This window comes from Carassius gibelio, chromosome B7, assembly GCF_023724105.1.
Source record: "Carassius gibelio isolate Cgi1373 ecotype wild population from Czech Republic chromosome B7, carGib1.2-hapl.c, whole genome shotgun sequence".
Lineage (NCBI taxonomy): Eukaryota > Metazoa > Chordata > Actinopteri > Cypriniformes > Cyprinidae > Carassius > Carassius gibelio.
Genome location: NC_068402.1, coordinates 4,909,442 through 4,927,255, shown reverse-complemented (window position 1 = coordinate 4,927,255; position 17,814 = coordinate 4,909,442). Strand labels below are relative to the sequence as shown.

Genomic DNA, 17,814 nt, shown 5'->3' with positions numbered 1-17,814 from the left:
AACATTAAAAGGTCCCCTTCTCCGTGATCCCATGTTTTAAACTTTAGTTAGTGTGTAATGTTGTTGTTAGAGTATAAATAATATCTGTAAAATGCTAAAGCTCAAAGTTCAATGCTAAGCGAGATATTTTATTTATCAGAATTCGCCTACAAAAAACGACCCGTTTGGACTACAGCCCTCTAGTTCCTGCAGTAATAATGTCACTAAAACAGTGTTTTGACTAACCTCCGCCCACACAAAAAAAGGGGCGTGGTCTTGTTGCGCTCCGATAGAGAAGAGGAAGAGCTGCATTTTTGTTTGCCATGTCGTTGAAACGCTGTTATTTTCATCTTGGAGTCAAATCATCTTTGTTTGGGCTTCCCAGGGACGCTGTACTTGGAGATTAATGGTTACAATTTATGTTTAACTCTGTTCCCGAAAATTATAATCCACATGTAAAACTATGTGCAGCACTTTTTGCTGAGGACAACTTCCTCAATCTCAATCAGTTTAATGCCGGATTCGCACAAAGATTATTCTTGAAAGGTGGAGCAGTTCCCTCTTTGTCTGGAGAAGGCATTGTTTATGGACCACAACCGGTAAGTGTATTAAATTGGTGCGTTTAACAGTGTCTGTAACTTATTACACAAAGGGCAATGCTGTTTAGTTTTGTTAACTAGATGTTAGGGTTTTCATGCACATCTCGTCAGTAAAAACGCTCCTGTGATTATAAGTACATCTCTAGCACGTGCATTCTAGCCCAATCATGTTAGCAGGAGGGCAGTGCGCGCTCAGCTGCTGTCGAATCACAACACAGGAACCACTGGCCCAATCAGAACTCGTTACGCATTTCTGAAGGAGGGACTTTATAGAACAAGGAAGTCATCAGCCCGTTTTTATGAGAGTGAAAACAGAGGTATACAGATAGGTGAATTGCGTGAAAAATACTTGTTTTTTACACGCGAAACATGAACACGTTATATTGTACACTGTAAACACAAAGCTTCAAAAAACTGCGAATAACGGGACCTTGAAAATTGCATATGACTGCAGATTTCCATCTGACTTCAAGCACAGCAGGAAACCTCACTGTAATAGGTTCAAATCTCTGAATCCACAGTATAAGGTTTTTTTTTTCACCACCAATAATAAAGGTTTGTGTGTGTTTTCTCTGCTTAAGGAATTTTTTGCCAACAATTCTGCCATGGGCTGCCATGTCCAATACTGTTGAGAAAGGCCTTTCTCATTGCAGAAGCAGGTAACATTGAGGACTACCGCGCACAGATTAGAGCTGCAACTAATGATTATATTTTTCTGTCGACTAATTTAACGATTATTTTTTCGCTTAGTCGACTAATCTAACGATTATTTTTATTACAATAAATAATCTAATGTAATTTTTTTTAAATTAGCTAATGAATCCTTTGGACAACTTTACAAAAAAAAATATAAGTACAACTTCTAATATAATATTTCAACCTTTATTCATTTTCAACCAATGTGGTTGAAGTTTTTACAGTATAAAATAATAAAGAGGGAAAGAAAATTATTTTACTATGGTAAATCTGAGTTTATGATAGCGTTTATAATTAAACCACAGAAGACATAAATTTACAGTTGTCTGAGACCTCATGAAATGTTCTTTAGCATCACAAGCCATTAAATGTAGTCAGGGTTCTGCTATGGTTTAACATGGTTTCCAGAGGTCTGGAGCTGATTTTGGGTAGCTCGGTGGTGTGTGACTGATTTTTAAGGGGCCGTTCACATATCACGTCTTTTGCGCTCTCAAGTTCGTTATTTCCAATGTAGGCGCGCGATAAGCTCGTTTTTTCCAGGCACTTCCGCACCACATCTAAACTTTTTAGAATGCCGCAAGCGCAAGAATATCAGACCTGAACCAGGAAGTTGGTCACCAGATCACACGGTAACCAGTTAAACCATATTATATATGTAAAAAACACATTTTTAAATAGGCACTGTCTTTATAAATAAACAGCAGATTTGAGTTTTAAACAACTACATTATCGCCTGAAATACTTCTAAAACTACATTTCATGACCCAATAACAGTAATATTTTAAAAATTATCTGAATAAATGGTGGTTGAAATCACATTGCAGCATGAACTCAACCTATCAGCATGTTGAGCGCCCAAGTCCCGCCCCTGAAAGTTCCAGATCTTGAAAAGTACTACCTCACCAGCAGGAACTTTCTGAAGTGCAATTTTTACCCAGAACTTTAAGATCCTGGTTCCTGCTAGGGCTGCACGATATTGGGAAAAAAATTACGATATTTTTTTTTTCTGCAATATATATTGCGATATGAAATCAAATTTTTCTAACAAACAAAAATGGGGTGAGCACCCTTACATTCTCATTTTAAATCATTTAAACAGAGTATTATTTAAATTAGAGTAAATTATTTGTTTGTAACTTTAGGGTATGGTTTGAATTGTTAACATTAACTACGGCTGTCACTTTTCATTCAAAAATCGATTGCTCAATCGATCGGACCAACCAAAACAAGTTTCGAAAATGAAAATAGGGAATCGATTTCATCCCCTTTACGTGCAAACATCGCCGACGGCCCCAGTTTATTATTGTTTCACTTTCACAGCACATTAAACATCACTGTCTTACTTCATCTGGAAAAACTGTGCATCAATTGAAAGTTTAAAGACTCTAGCTTCGATATTTGACCAATATTTTGATAAAACATTGTTGCAGTGACAGATATTTAGTGATTTATGTCAGGAGTGCAAAATAATAAATCCGTATTATGCCACATTTTGAATAGAAATTCACCACTCACTCATATTCCTTCACGTCAGCAGCATTTTATTTGTGTACACATACTCACTGAACAGCGTCAATAAGGATTTTTAGACCAAAGATGCATATCTGCGGAGATATATGGATATATTTACTGATGTTTACTTCATATTTCTTCAGACAGAATCGTCATTTCTATTAATTTTCCACGGATTTACGCGATCAGATGATAAACAGCCTCTCCCAGTGATCTGTGTATGTGTTTGCTGTGCCGGCAGCTCGTGCTGTGTGTCACTCAGACTCCGATTGGGCCTTCCCAATGTCAATCTGAGAGTGTCATATCTGGACACCGCCCATCGTGTCACATGCTTCCTGCACACTTCCTGGTAGTTATCTGGCCAAAACAACACTGAAACACCTCTGTACACACAAAATATCCGAATAATAAACCCGCGATTACGATAGTAAAGCTTGGTATGAGAATTTCTTGAGATCTGGGGCTTTTTTATAAAAAATAATCGAAAATGTACATCGGAAATGCTAACTTGTGCAGCGATGAAAAAGGCTACAAATAACATTTTTACAACAGTAAACGACCAAATTCCACCTCTGATCGCTAAAGGAAGTTATTATAAACACTTGATCGGGGTTTAAAGTGAGTTTTGAGTAAAAGTGTACTAATAATTTCATAAATTGTCAGATGTAGCTTGATGCTAACGTTAGCACCAATGCTACTAATAGCAGGTGCTTTTCTTCATAATGCATTTTTGTCTCAATTCACGTAAGGTCGTAAGGAAATGTTTTGTTGTATTTTTATAGTAAGACTTTTGATAAATAGGGGCTAAATGCAAAGAGACACTGAAGTGAGATCGCTGCTTTGTTGCTTTGTAAAGCCTGAAAAACCACAATCAAGGCTAATAAAGGTGGAATAAAAACAAAAGAATAATGATAAAAGAATAATGCGGATAATGTGTCATACTTGGCGGAGGTGTGAAAGACTCGTTTGGTGAGAACAATAGAATAATGAATCGGGCAGCTTTCAACAGTGAAACATACACAAAGAGCACAGGAATGTTTACATGTGAGATCTTCTAGAGATGACAAGTGCCATAAATCAATCTGATTAGCCTTCTCTAAAAACACACATGACATGGCCTTAGAAAATATTTCATAAAATTCACAGTTTTACAGATTCGATTATGAAATTTTTTATGAAGTCTTGGAAGACTTGTGGCCTTAGCTACACTGTGTTTTCAAACTCATTTCCTACATCAACATTTTTTAAATACATTTAAAACATATGTTTTTAATATTTTTATTTTTGTTTTTATGTTTGAGCTTATATATCTCTATTATCATAACAGTCTGAGTGATTCTGATTCCTGAACAGTAAACTTTAAAGTGTCAGCTTTGTGAACAAAGGTTGATTATGTATCTAGTCAGAAAGAATCATGAGCAGAAACCTTTTTATTTTGGGTATGTAATTTCGGTCTCCATGCCAAAAAAGGGGGGTTACTAGTAAGGGGTTAACCAAATATGTACATTATTTTTTTTTTAAAAATAAACAATTAAAAACTCACAAACAAGCAGAAAAAGAAAATAAAGAATTCCAAAAGTGCAGTATGCATTGCGAAAGCTAGACAGAAAATACCAGCAAATATGCGCCTGACCAAGTGACGTCGAAAGCGACCTCTTACAGGAGATGCTGAGTTATGAAAATAAGCCACCATTGCCAGCTGACAGCACTTCATGCCAATTAGAGCTGAAGATCTTGGGTTTGGTTGGGTTCGGGCTTAATTTATTATTATTTATTATCATAAGCCCCGCCCCCGATTAATCGATTAATCGTTTTTGAAACCTATTGATGATCGAAATGAGAAATTTCCCAAAATGCCCATCCCTATAATTTATATCTTATGTGAGCTCGGGCTTGCGCTCCGGTTTGTGATGTGATTAGATTAGCTTGAGAAAGATGTGAAAATGGATGCTGAGCAGGTGTAAAAGAGGCTTGCCTCTGGCGAACATGTTTTGGTTGCACCAGCAACTAAAGCAAAGTCTGATGTTTGGAAAAGTTTTGACCCGTTTATAATGAGTGAATAATGAGTGAAAAATTACGCACCATTAGTGAGCGCAGGAGCGCGCTGAAGACATCTACAGTGGATTCAATCATTTTCCTCCACAAAAACATGTAGGCTTAGCCTAATCTCTGTGAGGTAAGGTTTATCAAATGACTATATATTCATTGAGTATTAAATGCAAAATGTGGACAGTATATACGCTAATATTGGCATTATTCTTTTATTAAATGTCAGCTGCTAGTGGCGAAGCAAATCCGGCGGAGCCTTTATCTTAATTTCATTATTGCCAAATAAAATTTATCTTAATTTAAGTTGTTAAAAAAGACTCGTTTTATTGGTGCATTTGTATTTATAGGCTAAATGGGCCTATGCCTATTTAGAGTGCTGAGATGTTACGATGTTACAGAGGACTCATTTTATTTCTTTATTCCAACTTCAAAGTGGCCTAGTCTACGTTAGTTATGCTGCTGCTCCCGGGGAGCAGTTGGGGGTTTGATGCCTTGCTCAAGGGCACCTAAGTTGTGGTATTGAAGGTGGAGAGAGAACTGTACATGTACTCCCCCCACCCTCAATTCCTGCCGGCCCGGGACTCGAACTCACAACCTTTCGATTGGGAGGCAGACTCTCTAACCATTAGGCCACAACTTCCTTGTTAAATAGTTTAAGTGTTACAGATTTTTCATCAAAACATTTCATCACCGGATAGTCTTAGTCTTTTTTTTTTTTTCTCGACACCATCGTGTCAATAGATTTTTTTTTATATGGGCAAGGGAGAGAGAGCCAAGACAGCGCTCATAGTCTTTTTTTTTTTTGTGTTCGACACCATCGTGTCAATTGATTTTTTTTTTTATATGCGCAAGGGAGAGAGAGCAAGACAGCCCTCATGTTGTTTTAAGACAGTGAAGGTGAGCTTGCGCGCGCGGCTGGGTCCCTCACATTTTATTATTAGTAGTATTATATTATAAACCATTTCTTTAAACATCTACTGACATCACACATGACAAATATAATAACTTTTAACCATTTTAGGGGGGGTGCACCATTCCCGGAGGTACTGCAATACCGGGTCGATGCGTGGAGTGGACGGAGCAAGCCCCTATTCCATCTCCCAATTCCAAAAATCAATTTAATATATGGTGCCCGGGTAGGGCACGTATCAGATATTAAACTGATAAGAACAGATACTACACTTGATCTTAGCCAAAAGGCCGAGAAGCGATACCCACAAACAGTCAACAGCAGGAACCACATTCTGTGACACAGCAGATATGATGCTGGTTAGGTAAGGTTTATTTTATTTTTTTACCTCTAATACTTCTTGTGCAGAATGCTATCGTTAACACAGCTCAGGTAAGGTAAGGCTTAAAGGGTCATTAAACTCCCCTTTACTTGAGCACCGGTCGTTCACACCTTAGACTTGAAAAGGGTTCAAGAAATGGGCAGACGAAGTGTTGATAAAATGGGAGGGTAAAGGGGTGGCATGAGGGGAGGAGACAGTATGAGGAGGGGAGGGGTCAAAACATAACTCAAGAGTCCTACAAATCACACTCACTACAGACACTAAAACAATGAGTGGAGATAAAGACTGGGGTATACTGCATTTGAATAGAAATCTAAATAAAAATGACCATAAATTATAAACTTAAAGGCCTTAAGAATCACTATTAATAGAACTTTCACAAATTAAGCAAATATATACTTTAAACATTTTATTTCAGGACAAATATATGTATTATGTATATGTATTATCACAAACAAACATACTGATATAGAAATCCACAATGTTCACAGATGTAATTAACCACTTCTAATTTAGCAAATGTTCCTTACAAACTATGTACATTATATTTCTATTTTTAACCAAAAAATCAGGGGAGAGCGCGAACGCAGTCCCCCACTACCAGAAATTATGCAGTCGAGATTCCCACATTTGGGGAATTCGCAGGGGTCAGCACAACCGGAGTGCAATGGCTGAGCCTCGCCCTGGGTGAACCACCTTCTTGATCATGGTATCTCCCCTGCCAGGTAAGTATGAATTCTACACCGACCCTGAAGGGGGAGCACTTAAGGGAACATTATTTTCAGTGATGATGAGACATCACTCCATATGGTTCATCACGATCTAAACTCTCAATCTACTAAACTCCAGATCTTGTTGAACCACTGGACCTTTGGTTGTTTTTACAGTAGTACAAAGGCTACAGCGATCATTGACAACTACATTCAGACAGTTGGGCCTTCTTATGAAAGAGAGCTCACTGCAGAGAAAATAGGTGGAGCTTACATGTAGCTCCCCCTCGCTAGACATCCAGCGAGGAGGAGTGAATATAATGTGCGCATATGGGAGGAGGTAGAACACACCCTTACCCTACCAAATAAGTGTTTTTCCAGGACAGCGACAGAGTTTAGCAAGTGTGTTTGTGTTGTCTTTTCAGTGACGAATGTTTTATAAACAAGGCCCAGGTCGACACTGAATTTCCACATCATTTGCTATTAAAACATGGAATGGTCCCAGTGATAAAATACCCCATTCATGCAAGTACAATTTCATCAGATTTCTGTATTTTGTTGGAAATCAGCACATAACTTGACTATATAGCTCCACCCACAGCATGCCTCCAGGAGCTCTGCTTTTTCCGAAGAGAATCGGAAAGCTGTATTTTTCTTTTATAAATATGATAAAACTAAAGACTTTTGGAGATATGAAGGATGCAGTATTACTCTATAGGTACTCAAAATTAGCATGAAATTGTGACGTCACGTACCCTTTAAGATGCACATCACTGTATAGCCCCTTTCACACTGCGATTCCGGCAAATACACGGGTAAAGTGTTCCCGGCAATTGTTCCAGGGTCACTAGATTTTGCACTTTCACACTGCCAGTGATTACACGGAATATGTGCGTGCTTTCACACCAAACCCGTAAAGGTCCCGTAATGACACGTGACAAGTGCAGTCACAAAAACCATCAAGGGCTACAAAGAAACTGGCTCACATGCGGACCGCCCCAGGAAAGGAAGACCAAGAGTCACCTCTGCTGCGCAGGATAAGTTCATCCGAGTCACCAGCCTCAGAAATCACAGGTTAACAGCAGCTCAGATTAGAGACCAGGTCAATGGCACACGGAGTTCTAGCAGCAGACACATCTCTAGAACAACTGTTAAGAGGAGACTGTGTGAATCAGGCCTTCATGGTAGAATATATGCTAGGAAACCACTGCTAAAGAAAGACAAGCAGAAGAGACTTGTTTGGCTAAAGAACACAAGGAATGGACATTAGACCAGTGGAAATCTGTGCTTTGGTCTGATGAGTCCAAATTTGAGATCTTTGGTTCCAACCACCGTGTCTTTGTGTGACGCAGAAAAGGTGAATGGATGGACTCTACATGCCTGGTTCCCACCGTGAAGCTTGGAGGAGGAGGTGTGATGGTGTGGGGGTGCTTTGCTGGTGACACCTTGGGGATTTATTCAAAATTGGAGGCATACTTAACCAGCATGGCTACCACAGCATCTTGGCAGCGACATGCTATTCCATCCCGTTTGTGTTTAGTTGAACCATAATTTATTTTTCTACAGGACAATTACCCCAAACACACCTCCAGGCTGTGTAAGGGCTATTTGACCAAGGAGGAGAGTGATGGGCTGCTGAGCCAGATGACCTGGCCTCCACAGTCACCGGACCTGAACCCAATCGAGATGGTTTAGGGGTGAGCTGGACCGCAGACAGAAGGCAAAAGGGCCAACAAGTGCTAAGCATCTCTCGGGGAACTCCAAGACTGTTAGAAGACCATTTCAGGTGACTACCTCTTCATCACACAGTAAAGCAAAGAGCCTTTGAACTCTTTAGTGTGGGTAATTTACTCAGGAAGGACAGGAGTTGGCTATAAATAAAGACATTTGACCTCACGGGTGTGAAGGCACACAAACACACTAAAACAAAGATCAGAAAGAGCCTTTGAGCTCTTTAGTGCAGGAAAGACAAAGCAGTTGTAAACCTCACAGATGTGAAGATAACAAAAGCCCAGTGGGTTAGAAGGACCATTGTTAGTATAATAAGGCTGTCTGTTTTCAGTGTGATTTATGTCTGTTGTGTTTCTGGGTAGCTGCTGAAACTTTGTGAACACACCTCTAAGGAAAATAAACTTCTTAATAAATATAATTTGATTCCTTGTCTCTTAAACTGTGATGCTATTTGTTAATTGTTTTTGCCACAACAACATCATCATCTCTAGAACTGCTCTGAAAGTAACTTCATGAGCATTTGACCGTTTGACTAAAACTAGCATCATATCACATTCACAGAATTGTAAAGGTATTCACGGCAACCCATCAAAATAAAAGTCCAGTTTGTTTTGTAGTGTATTTTTCAGTAGAATGTACATAGCCTACTACTCCTACTTAAATGAAACCAACAATATTTAATAATCACATTTCCATGTTTTAATTTTAATAGTAAATCCCCCTTTGTTTGCCAAATTAAGTTTTCATTAAAAGCTAAATGAAAATATTTAATTTTTTAGTTTTATGCCTTCAAATAATTAAACATGTTGAAACAGAATTTGTACAATAAACAAAAAAAGGTGAGAAAAAAAAGAATGTAACATTTCATAAGGCCCTAAACATTAAATTGATGTAAAAATGTATAAGTTTCATGATTTTAATTAATTAGACTTGCTTTTTGATTACTTACCTTTAATTTATCTATTAAAAAGGAGTGAAAAAAAGAATAACAATCCAGGAAAATTAAAAGGGAAATAACAGAATTTTGAATAAATAAAATGGAATTCAGGAAAAAATAAATAAAATATAATTTAGGGAAAAATAAAACTGATTTCCTAGTGCCCTATTAGAGTGTGTTAATTTCAACATTACTATTATTATTATTATTATCATAACTTTTATTATTATAACTACTACTACTAGTAGGGTTCAGTATTTTTTTTTTAAGCACCATTTTAGTTTTTGTTCAGTATCCATTTTAAAAACTATCGGTTAATCAGTATCGGCCAGTGTGGTCCAACCTAACTATTGTATCTGCAAAATCCACTGTTGGTCGACCTCTATGTGTTCATTAAATAAAGGCCTTCTATAAATACGTGTTTTTGTAAGAAAAATATATTTCAATAGGAATGCACTGAAGTACAAACCAAAGATTTGCACAGAAACATGTAGGATGATTTCAATATAAACCAAGAGGAGACTGGTTTTCCTTTGCCAAAGAAAGGAAACTTTGCTTTCTTCACTCCAATGAACAAACTCGAGAGACTAGCATAGGTACACGCGGTGCGCATACATCTTACGTCATCCACTGGAGCGGCTTCCATGCATGACTGATAACTGAAGTGAGAGAAAAGTGTTTATGTTAGAAAAGTGGTAACGTTACGTCAGTCCCCTCAGTCGGAAGATGACAAAACGAGCGCAATGGCGGCACCGTTTTTTCATGGAAAATAAGGTGAATATTGTTCGTTCTTCTGTAAATTAGGTGTCTTGAATTAGGGTGTTTTTTCTACACAATACAACCAAGAGTTCGAGGTGCCCTGTTCACAGACCCAGTGCCTACGGTGCAGTGAGATATTTCTAATTGACCCTCTGATGTCACATGGACTACTTTGATGTTTTTCTTATTTTCAAATGTAATTATATGTAAACCGTTTCTTTAAACCGCTCACATGACAAAAATAATAACTTTTAACCATTTTAGGGGGGGGTGCACCATTCCCAGAGGTACTGCAATACCGGGTCGATGTGTGGAGTGGACAGAGCAAGCCCCTATTCCATCTCCCTATTCCAAATATCAATTTAATATATGGTGCCCGGGTAGGGCACGTATCAGACATTAAACCAGTAAGAACAGATTTTTTTCTTTCGAAAAAGTTGTCACCGTTTTACTTTTTCACACACTTTTCTTTTTTTTCAATAACCCAATTTTTTTTAAAGCATGCCAGAAACCATATAATAAATACACGTTTTAAAATAAAATACAAACTTCATTAAAACCATTATATATAACTTTTTTAAAATTCCATGTTTGTGATATGTTTTAACAGGTGTGAATGTTTTAAAAGTAGAAATAATAGTAAAAACAAGTTTAAAATAGCACACATGCATTATATTTTTGTAAAACAACAACAATTACTTTTGATATAACAATAAAAAAACAAATTAATATTCTTTAAAAGTAATCTGTTGTGCAAAACCGGGGATGAGTCTTTATCAATTTATTTTTCACCCCACTCCCCAGAACAGGCATGTGAGATGCTTCTTTATGGGCTCAGTGGAGACGTGCGCGTAAACGTAGTATATCTAGCCTAGCTACGTCATCGTGCAGCGAGGAAAAACACGAGACAACAATAATATGAACAACAGAACATTTCATAATTTTGTCAAAACACTCACTGGTAGAAGCATGTGACAAGCAACAGCAACCTACTTCAAGAAACACTAGACACGCCCGTGCGCTCGAGAACCACATTTATTCATTTTGCACACACACGCAACACGGTTAAATAGTTTTAAAGCATTTTCAGGAGAATATGGGATAATGCAAAGGAAAACAGCTAAATATATAATCATACAACAAAAAAAATCCTCAACACAACATACAATCTAAATATCTGTTTTCGGCGGCACTTGTTTAGTTTAAAAATAGACATGTCAAGCTTTCTATAGATATCTCACTCATGTCATTTCGTTGAGTATTCATGTTACAGTACATGTTACAGAGTTACATGTTACAGAGTTACAGTTCATTTTAATGACGTGTTTGTAAAAGAAGATCAGCGAAGACAAAGGATGCAGACAGCAAACCTTGTTTGTTATCTTTATTTTATAAGTGTACAAAGTTTTATGTCGGTATCCCAAAAAAAAAGTAGACCCTTTACAGAATCGATTGATGTATTGCTCTTATCTGTACGATTAAAACTGAAAGTGTCATTTAAGTTCTTTTCGGGGTTATCAGGAGAAAATGACTCAAACGTATCCGCGTTAATCGACTCCAGGCAAAATATATTATCATACAACACAAAGAAAAATCCTCATCACAACACACAGACCACCACGGAAATAAATATACACTTCTCTATTAAGCACATTACATTAATGTAATCAACATACATTGCAAATCTTTTTTTAACCATTTTAGGGGGTGCACCGTTCCCGGAGGTACTGCAATACCGGGTCGATGCGTGGAGTGGACGGAGCAAGCCCCTATTCCATCTCCCAACTCCAAAAATCAATTTAATATATGGTGCCCGGGTAGGGCACGTATCAGATATTAAACTGATAAGAACAGATACTACACTTGATCTTAGCCAAAAGGCCGAGAAGCGATACCCACAAACAGTCAACAGCAGGAACCACATTCTGTGACACAGCAGATATGATGCTGGTAAGCTTTATTTTATAATTTTTTTTTACCTCTAATACTTCTTGTGCAGAATGCTATCGTTAACACAGCTCAGGTAAGGTAAGGCTTAAAGGGTCATTAAACTCCCCTTTACTTGAGCACCGGTCGTTCACACCTTAGACTTGAAAAAGGTTCAAGAAATGGGCAGACGAAGCGTTGATAAAATGGGAGGGTAAAGGGGTGGGATGAGGGGAGGAGACAGTATGAGGAGGGGGGAGGGGTCAAAACATAACTCAAGAGTCCTACAAATCACACTCACTACAGACACAAATACAATGAGTGGAGATAAAGACTCAGGCACACTGCATTTAAAAAAAAAAAAAATTGAACCATGACACCCGTTTCACACATACTCCTCCTGCAGTGCGTATGCGTTGCATATTTTTTTTTACACACCCATGTTAACTGATTTCAGCGTTCACACTGCACGTGGTTGAGGTCCGTCAATGGGTTCCAGGAGCAGTGCGTCCGCAGCAGTGCAGCGATCGTTTACATCTATTTTTGCTGTTCTGCATGCGCTGAATTAAAGTGACAGCGCGGTAAGAATGAACATGGATTGACATGGAAATGCAGTCATTTCACAATAAATGTACACTAATTAAAGCTCGCTGTGTGTCACACGCAACACATGGGTTTTTGGCTAGATTTAAAACAAGAAAAAGAGCAGCTTTACAGAAACAAGGCAACATATATGCACTTTTATAGAGGCAGAAAAACAATGTTATTTAAGACCCGTTGGATAGCGTGCAATAAAGATTTAAATGCAAGGCACAAGAGTCGACTGTTTCTGTCAGTGGTGAGATTTAATATGTTTGTGATATCCTAACAAGTAGGCTAATGTTGTGTTTAAATGTGTTGCAGCTTGTTTCAGCAACTTATTATAAAAACCTAGGAGTCAAATGGAAGTTTTCTCTTTTTTTTTACATGATTTGATATCAAAATAATGGACAAATGTTGTGTTTTGTGGCTTAAACAGCTGCGGATCAGTAGTGACTGCAAACGCGCCCTGTGTGAAAGCACAATAGCCGCATTTCCACTGTCGGGCCAGTGCGAGCCAGGGCTTAAAGCGGGCTGGGTGGGGCTCATAGCCCCGGGCCAGTAGCACGAGGCCAGAATAGCGCAGGATTTCCACAGTGGAGCCTGAAGCACCGCTGCACGTCACTAAAACACGCCCTTTACACGCCTCTCAGAACAACGTCATGCAACCTCATCATTTCACCATCAAAGAGAAGTTATCAGAAAACTAAGAAATAAGTCACAGGAACATGATAAAAGCGGCCGTTTGTTTGCATGCTTTGTGATATATATTCAAATTCAAAAACATCGATGTTATAACTATAGAATTGATTTAATTTATCATCAGGACTCAAAATTAATCACACATACACTTATTTCTATTTTATTTATTTATTTTTAACGCTTATGAAAATAGCCTGCTTATTGAGTCTGTTTCTGTTTATTAGCCACAGTATAGCCGTCATATTTAGATTGAATGATAATTTCTCTATTTTTATAAAAGCTCCCGAACAAAAAACATTATTAGGCTATATTCTTTTATGATAGGCAACGTGAGATAAACTCTCGAGACGAGGCTTGTGGCAGATATTATAAGTTACTTAATAAATACACGATTGTGATAGAGAATAAGCTGCTGATGATTTCTTCAAGCGGTCATATTTTACCATGTTTACTATGGTCACATGTTTAGCGTGCATATCTTTTTCATCGCTTATAAATATTTCTGCCTTGTATGGTGATTCTATAATCCACATTGGATCAAGTTATTTCAAACACTCGCTGCTGACTGAAAGAGGGTTTTGAGCTCGACTTATTTAAAAACGTGTTTAATGCTGGTGTTAAAGCTGTTATCTTTCTGAAATGATCTGCAGTGCAGACTCGCTATTTTTAAAAAAGCTAATCCCGAACAAAAATCATTATTATATTTTGATGATATGCAACGTGGAGCTAAACTCACGAAACGAGACGACAGATAAAATGTTACTTAATAAATACACAATTGTGATAGAGAATAAGAAGCTAACGTCTGATTAATCCGAGCGGTCATATTTACCATCTTTACTATGGTAACGTAAATGTTTAGCGTGCATAGTCTTTTACATAGTTTATAAATATTTCTGCCTTGTTTAGTGATTATAATCCACATCGGATCAGATTATTTCAAACACTTGCTGCTAACTAAGAGTTAGTTTTGAGCTCAACTTATTTTAAAAAGTCTTTAAAGGGGGGGTGAAATGCTCGTTTTCACTCAATATCCTGTTAATCTTGAGTACCTATAGAGTAGTACTGCATCCTTCATAACTCCAAAAAGTCTTTATTTTTATTATATTTATAAGAGAAAGATAGTCAACACGAGTGGCTGGAGGCGTGACGTGTGGGCGGAGCTAAAGAATCACGAGCGCGAGTAGGCTTTTGAGTTGAGAGCGTTTGGAAGCTGTGACACAGATCCAGAGGCTGAAATTTAACAAGAGCAGCATCAGCAAAGGCGTCTCTATGTGGCATGTACTGAAACTGTATATATTTGCTTAGCGGTTTTGGAAAATGACGAAGTTCCACTTTGTCGTCTTTTTTATTTTTTATTTTTTAAGCTGTACATGTGGAAAGTGCAGTTTGATGACAACATCGCATGTTGTTTACTTGATGTGCTTACGCGCAGATAGCTAAGTTAACAACACAGAGATATTTGAAGCAGTTTTACTCACCGCATGCAGTTCCAACACACGATCGTGACCCTTTTTCGTTGGGACTGCATTATCCTTAAGCAATAAACGTGCAAATCCGGCGTCAAACTGGGCCTTGTTTGTAAAACAAGCATCTACGAAATGCAGGGAACAAACAAAAACACTTGCACAACTCCGTTGATGCTCTGTAAAAATAAACTCCATTCACTGGTCCCTTAATGCTATTTCTCTTTTGGTAATCTGTGCAGGGTTGTCTTGCCCTGGCAACCAAAAACACACTTCTTTTGTGACTTTTCGCGATGCTCTCGCTCTGATCAGTGAAATGTGTGCTCAGCCTCGCTATACGGGAGCACGCGCTCTCCCGGCAGAAGTGCCTCAGGACCCATATAAGGAAATTCCGCTCCATCTAACGTCACACAGACCCATACTCGAAAATAACTTTCCGAAACTTGTGACAAACCGGAAGAGGTTTTTTTGGAACAAAAATACTCATTCAAACGTACAACTTAATTTTTGAAACTTTGTCCATGTTTAGCATGGGAATCCAACTCTTTAACAGTGTAAAAAACTCAGTATGCATGAAATAGCATTTCACCCCCCCTTTAATGCTGCTGTTAAAGCTGTTATCTTTCTGAAATGATCGGCGCTGACGCTCTCCAGACACAGAGAAACTCCGCCTTTGTTCTTAACTCCTCCTCTAGCCCCAGCTGGCCCGCTTTGGCCCAAGGTTTTCGTAGGGCCAAAAACCCTGGTCGTTGGCTCCGAGGAAGCCCCGGAAGTGACAGTGGAAACGCGACTGGCCCTGGCACGCACTAGCACGCCCGGTCTTAGCTCGATACATACAGCACCACATACGTAATAGTGATGTGTCGTTCGTGAACGAATCGTTCTTTTTGAACGAATCTTTTAGGTGAACGAATCGTTCTCGTTCACGTAATCCACTGACTCATATTTCTCGTTCAGTGAAGTTCCTCCCTCCACAGCAGCGCGGCGCTATAAGCAGCGCATGCGCAGCTCAGTGAACCGGGTAACAACTGTTTCATCCTGTCAAAGAATTACTCAACCTCGAGCCAATAGCCTTCGAGTATGAGATGTGACAGAGTATTTGATTTTTTGAATGTAGTGAACGAATACGCCCTTCAATGAACGAGTTTCATATGAGTCTGAACTAGATCTAGAGATCTTATCGTTCGTGAACTAAATGACTGAACTGGTACCCATGTCGTTCGTGAATGAGTTGAATGAGCTGATACATATCGTTCGTGAATGAAATGACTGAACTGGCACACATGTCGTTCGTGCACGAGTTGAATGATACATCTCGTTCGTGAATGAAATGACTGACCTGATGGTCAGGGTATATTCTGGCAAACCGTTTACCAATCACGTTTCTCAATCGGCAAAGCACATGTCGTTCGTGCACGAGTTGAATGATTTAGTAAATCTCGTTCGTGAATGAAATGACTGAACTGGCACACATGTCATTCGTGAACGAGCTGAATGAACGGATACATGTAGTTCGTGAATGAAATAAACTGGTACATAGCTTATCTCGTTCGTGAACGAAATGAATGAGAGTAAACCGGGTCAGTCTGCCATTTAGCATGTCAATCTCGCAAAAATGCAAAGCGCAGTTATAGGTACTGTACTGTGCACATACGCTTGTTTTGATATTTAGCAACTCCACGTTTAATCCACGATTGATGAATGTGAATATATAATATACAAACTGTCTGACCAAACAATTAAAATGCTATTTAGGCAAGAAAACCTTGTGCTTTGTTCATCTGAACAACTTAATTAGACTTTATATATTGAATGCGATTATACACACATTTTAATAAAGCCAGATTAGTTTTTGCAACAAGTGAATACGTTCGTTGACTTAAGACATAACAACATAATACACTTTTTTTTGCCATCTGCTGGCTTATTTTGTGTAATACGAAGAAATGGTCACTGAACGAATCAGTGAACGATTCTGAACGAATCATTTTGGTGAACGAACTGAAAATGAACGAATCACTAGAAAGAATCATAATTTCCACCACTAATACGTAACATCCTTGGACTGCATATGCACTGCAGATGGATTATATGTGAAACATGCGTAAATGATCAAATTAAAGGCCTTAAGAATCAATATTAATTAGGGATGCACGATAATATCGGCACAATATCGGTATCGGCCGATAAAAGCTCAAAATGACCATTATCGGTATCGGCCGATATGAATATTTCTGCCGATGAGCCAAACCGATATTCTCCAAGTGAAATAATTGACCTGTTTTTCAGATGTGAATGTCAGTCTACATTTGTAAAATAATACATTTATGGTAGAATCAGTACAGAAGAGATACATGGATTTCTCTTCAGTAAAATTAAAGTTTAAATATATCAGTATATATTTGTATATATATCGATATCGGTATCGGCATCGGCCAAAATTATTTTGAAAATATCGGCATATCGAATATCGGCCAAAATCCAATATCGTGCATCCCTAATATTAATAGATCTATCAAACAAATTAAGCAAGTTTTAAAATTATACTTTAAGCATTTGGTTATTTCAGGACATATGTATTATGTATATCACAAACAAACATACTGATATAGAAATCCACAACTTGTTCACAGATGTAATAAATCCCTTTTAAACTAGTTAAAGTTCCTTATAAAACATGTACATTATATTTCTATTTTTAACCAGAAAATCAGGGGAGAGCGCGAACGCAGTCCCCCACTACCAGAAATTATGCAGTCGAGATTCCCACATTTGGGGAATTCGCAGGGGTCAGCACAACCGGAGTGCAATGGCTGAGCCTCGCCCTGGGTGAACCACCTTCTTGATCATGGTATCTCCCCTGCCAGGTAAGTATGA

The 17,814-nt window shown here is 38.3% G+C and overlaps 4 non-coding genes and 1 pseudogene across 4 annotated transcripts; all 5 read right to left on the bottom strand.

Annotated features, from left to right (window-relative positions):
* Nucleotides 1–5,856: 5,856 nt before the first annotated feature.
* On the bottom strand, nt 5,857–6,047 carry LOC127962795 (U2 spliceosomal RNA). Its single transcript, XR_008154661.1, has one exon. It is a non-coding gene; the product is annotated as a U2 spliceosomal RNA (small nuclear RNA).
* Nucleotides 6,048–6,696: 649 nt separating this feature from the next.
* On the bottom strand, nt 6,697–6,860 carry LOC127962787 (U1 spliceosomal RNA). The gene has a single exon (XR_008154655.1). It is a non-coding gene; the product is annotated as a U1 spliceosomal RNA (small nuclear RNA).
* A 3,669-nt stretch (nt 6,861–10,529) lies between these two features.
* LOC127962798 (uncharacterized) lies at nt 10,530–10,705 on the bottom strand (annotated as a pseudogene).
* A 1,261-nt stretch (nt 10,706–11,966) lies between these two features.
* LOC127962790 (U2 spliceosomal RNA) lies at nt 11,967–12,157 on the bottom strand. Its single transcript, XR_008154658.1, has one exon. It is a non-coding gene; the product is annotated as a U2 spliceosomal RNA (small nuclear RNA).
* A 5,491-nt stretch (nt 12,158–17,648) lies between these two features.
* Nucleotides 17,649–17,812, bottom strand: LOC127962786 (U1 spliceosomal RNA). Its single transcript, XR_008154654.1, has one exon. It is a non-coding gene; the product is annotated as a U1 spliceosomal RNA (small nuclear RNA).
* Between the last annotated feature and the right edge of the window lie 2 nt (nt 17,813–17,814).